The sequence below is a fragment of the Lampetra planeri genome, chromosome 4 (assembly GCF_965212315.1).
Source record: "Lampetra planeri chromosome 4, kcLamPlan1.2.h2, whole genome shotgun sequence".
Taxonomy (NCBI): domain Eukaryota; kingdom Metazoa; phylum Chordata; class Hyperoartia; order Petromyzontiformes; family Petromyzontidae; genus Lampetra; species Lampetra planeri.
Genome location: NC_136110.1, coordinates 16,793,107 through 16,798,106, shown reverse-complemented (window position 1 = coordinate 16,798,106; position 5,000 = coordinate 16,793,107).

Genomic DNA, 5,000 nt, shown 5'->3' with positions numbered 1-5,000 from the left:
GGTCTATGTGTAAAAATTTTGACTTTTTTGAGTGCACGTGCAAATCTGCTGAAAAAGCCTGTGGAAGTTTCACGGCGTTCGTACGATATTTGGCGACGCAAAAATGAGCGATTTCCCAGCTCGATGGAATTCGGCGCGAGAGAAACGATGCCCCGTAACGCACATGAGAGCAATCCGGGCCAATTTCTCCCGTTTGATGGGGTCTATGTGTAAAAATTTTGACTTTTTTGAGTGCAGGTGCAAATCTGCTGAAAAAGCCTGTGGAAGTTTCACGGCGTTCGTACGATATTTGGCGACGCAAAAATGAGCGATTTCCCAGCTCGAGAGAATTCGGCGCGAGAGAAACGATGCCCCGTAACGCACATGAGAGCAATCCGGGCCAATTTCTCCCGTTTGATGGGGTCTATGTGTAAAAATTTTGACTTTTTTGAGTGCAGGTGCAAATCTGCTGGAAAAGCCTGTGGAAGTTTCACGGCGTTCGTACGATATTTGGCGACGCAAAAATGAGCGATTTCCCAGCTCGATGGAATTCGGAGCGAGAGAAACGATGCCCCGTAACGCACATGAGAGCAATCCCGGCCAATTTCTCCCGTTTGATGGGGTCTATGTGTACAAATTTTGACTTTTTTGAGTGCACGTGCCAATCTGCTGGAAAAGCCTGTGGAAGTTTCACGGCGTTCGTACGATATTTGGCGACGCAAAAATGAGCGATTTCCCAGCTCGATGGAATTCGGCGCGAGAGAAACGATGCCCCGTAACGCACATGAGAGCAATCCCGGCCAATTTCTCCCGTTTGATGGGGTCTATGTGTAAAAATTTTGACTTTTTTGAGTGCACGTGCAAATCTGCTGAAAAAGCCTGTGGAAGTTTCACGGCGTTCGTACGATATTTGGCGACGCAAAAATGAGCGATTTCCCAGCTCGATGGAATTCGGAGCGAGAGAAACGATGCCCCGTAACGCACATGAGAGCAATCCCGGCCAATTTCTCCCGTTTGATGGGGTCTATGTGTAAAAATTTTGACTTTTTTGAGTGCACGTGCAAATCTGCTGAAAAAGCCTGTGGAAGTTTCACGGCGTTCGTACGATATTTGGCGACGCAAAAATGAGCGATTTCCCAGCTCGAGAGAATTCGGCGCGAGAGAAACGATGCCCCGTAACGCACATGAGAGCAATCCGGGCCAATTTCTCCCGTTTGATGGGGTCTATGTGTAAAAATTTTGACTTTTTTGAGTGCACGTGCAAATCTGCTGGAAAAGCCTGTGGAAGTTTCACGGCGTTCGTACGATATTTGGCGACGCAAAAATGAGCGATTTCCCAGCTCGATGGAATTCGGCGCGACAGAAACGATGCCCCGTAACGCACATGAGAGCAATCCGGGCCAATTTCTCCCGTTTGATGGGGTCTATGTGTAAAAATTTTGACTTTTTTGAGTGCAGGTGCAAATCTGCTGAAAAAGCCTGTGGAAGTTTCACGGCGTTCGTACGATATTTGGCGACGCAAAAATGAGCGATTTCCCAGCTCGAGAGAATTCGGCGCGAGAGAAACGATGCCCCGTAACGCACATGAGAGCAATCCGGGCCAATTTCTCCCGTTTGATGGGGTCTATGTGTACAAATTTTGACTTTTTTGAGTGCACGTGCAAATCTGCTGAAAAAGCCTGTGGAAGTTTCACGGCGTTCGTACGATATTTGGCGACGCAAAAATGAGCGATTTCCCAGCTCGATGGAATTCGGCGCGACAGAAACGATGCCCCGTAACGCACATGAGAGCAATCCGGGCCAATTTCTCCCGTTTGATGGGGTCTATGTGTAAAAATTTTGACTTTTTTGAGTGCACGTGCAAATCTGCTGAAAAAGCCTGTGGAAGTTTCACGGCGTTCGTACGATATTTGGCGACGCAAAAATGAGCGATTTCCCAGCTCGAGAGAATTCGGCGCGAGAGAAACGATGCCCCGTAACGCACATGAGAGCAATCCGGGCCAATTTCTCCCGTTTGATGGGGTCTATGTGTAAAAATTTTGACTTTTTTGAGTGCAGGTGCAAATCTGCTGAAAAAGCCTGTGGAAGTTTCACGGCGTTCGTACGATATTTGGCGACGCAAAAATGAGCGATTTCCCAGCTCGATGGAATTCGGCGCGAGAGAAACGATGCCCCGTAACGCACATGAGAGCAATCCGGGCCAATTTCTCCCGTTTGATGGGGTCTATGTGTAAAAATTTTGACTTTTTTGAGTGCAGGTGCAAATCTGCTGAAAAAGCCTGTGGAAGTTTCACGGCGTTCGTACGATATTTGGCGACGCAAAAATGAGCGATTTCCCAGCTCGAGAGAATTCGGCGCGAGAGAAACGATGCCCCGTAACGCACATGAGAGCAATCCGGGCCAATTTCTCCCGTTTGATGGGGTCTATGTGTAAAAATTTTGACTTTTTTGAGTGCACGTGCAAATCTGCTGGAAAAGCCTGTGGAAGTTTCACGGCGTTCGTACGATATTTGGCGACGCAAAAATGAGCGATTTCCCAGCTCGATGGAATTCGGCGCGACAGAAACGATGCCCCGTAACGCACATGAGAGCAATCCGGGCCAATTTCTCCCGTTTGATGGGGTCTATGTGTAAAAATTTTGACTTTTTTGAGTGCAGGTGCAAATCTGCTGAAAAAGCCTGTGGAAGTTTCACGGCGTTCGTACGATATTTGGCGACGCAAAAATGAGCGATTTCCCAGCTCGAGAGAATTCGGCGCGAGAGAAACGATGCCCCGTAACGCACATGAGAGCAATCCGGGCCAATTTCTCCCGTTTGATGGGGTCTATGTGTACAAATTTTGACTTTTTTGAGTGCACGTGCAAATCTGCTGAAAAAGCCTGTGGAAGTTTCACGGCGTTCGTACGATATTTGGCGACGCAAAAATGAGCGATTTCCCAGCTCGATGGAATTCGGCGCGACAGAAACGATGCCCCGTAACGCACATGAGAGCAATCCGGGCCAATTTCTCCCGTTTGATGGGGTCTATGTGTAAAAATTTTGACTTTTTTGAGTGCACGTGCAAATCTGCTGAAAAAGCCTGTGGAAGTTTCACGGCGTTCGTACGATATTTGGCGACGCAAAAATGAGCGATTTCCCAGCTCGAGAGAATTCGGCGCGAGAGAAACGATGCCCCGTAACGCACATGAGAGCAATCCGGGCCAATTTCTCCCGTTTGATGGGGTCTATGTGTAAAAATTTTGACTTTTTTGAGTGCAGGTGCAAATCTGCTGAAAAAGCCTGTGGAAGTTTCACGGCGTTCGTACGATATTTGGCGACGCAAAAATGAGCGATTTCCCAGCTCGATGGAATTCGGCGCGAGAGAAACGATGCCCCGTAACGCACATGAGAGCAATCCGGGCCAATTTCTCCCGTTTGATGGGGTCTATGTGTAAAAATTTTGACTTTTTTGAGTGCAGGTGCAAATCTGCTGAAAAAGCCTGTGGAAGTTTCACGGCGTTCGTACGATATTTGGCGACGCAAAAATGAGCGATTTCCCAGCTCGAGAGAATTCGGCGCGAGAGAAACGATGCCCCGTAACGCACATGAGAGCAATCCGGGCCAATTTCTCCCGTTTGATGGGGTCTATGTGTAAAAATTTTGACTTTTTTGAGTGCAGGTGCAAATCTGCTGGAAAAGCCTGTGGAAGTTTCATCCGACGAAAAAAGCACGTTCTCGAGAAAGCAGGAGAGCTAAGTCATTCACAAATTAGCTGGATTTGGCTTGTGGTTCGTTTCCCAAGTAACAGAGCGGCATCAACCTTTAAGTGCACGCCAGTACATCCCCGTGGGATACAGGGGGTCTCGGCGGACTTTGCTCGGGGGAAAAACGTCGAGGTGAGCCGCCTGGCCATGCTGTTCATGGGTCTCTCCTTTTTAAGTTTCGCCTGCCAATTTATTTTCTCTAGCGGTTTTATACACTAACACTCGATGTTTTGGGAAAGGAATACAATTGTTCAAAAAACGTCTTCGCAATTCATGTCGTTAGATTGCTAATGAAAATTCGTAAAAAAACGTACACGCCATACATGTTCTTTGCTTCCCTCTCGATACAAGTGAAGGGGAAAAACAGCCTTAACGGTTGCTAAAAAAATCGCCCTTTACATATACATGGGTCGTCTTCCCCTCTCGACAACGGAGACAAGTAACCCACGCCAGGCACTGTCAGTAACTGCCATAGATCTGCTTTAAAATGCCCATTCGTCTTGCGTCGCTCACGTTCCCGGAGCTTTGGGTAATGTCTGAGGCCTATCCCCGCTAATTTCTACCGTTTGTCGGTAGCTGTCTGTAAAAATATAGCATACACCAAAACGAGAAAATATTTCCATCGCACCTGCACAAGTGTATGGACAATGGCAATCTTCATGCGATGCATAAGTGGTGTGTGTCAGCAGGTTTTGTTTCCCAAGTTTTCCGTGAATGAGCGAGTATCTTGAGCTGTGTGACTCAGCCCGAGGGAGCCTCTTCTCCTCCAGAGTGTGTGGGGAAGGCTGTCCCCTTGGGTTGGTGCTGCACGGGTTCGCTGCGCTGTTTGGTCTTGTGCCAAGGAAGGCTGCCAACTGTGCAAGAATTTTAGGGTTGGTTTCAATTGCCGTTGCCGGTCCATAGAGTAGCGAGCATTGTAAGGCCGCTCTAGAGGTTTGCAGGCATGTGGGGTCGACCCCTGCTCCTTCCCTCCCCACCCCACGTAGGGTGTGTGTGGTGCGCTTACAGCTGCCTCAAAGTGGCTGGCCTTGTGGGAAGCCCTGTGTTTTGTGAGCTTTCAGCACCGTCAGGTTGCCAAACGGGGGTAGCATACACGACAAAGCGAGGCCCCTCCTTGTGGTGGTTTGTGTTGTGTGAAGTCCGTGCCAAAAGGGTGTGTTTACATGGTGTGCGTGGGGGTCCTGTCCGTCCGAATTTGGACGCGTGTGGGGACTCTCCTCTGCCTGGGTGCATGCTTGCCTCAGGAGAGTGACTCCTGCCTGCCCTACTTGGGCAGGC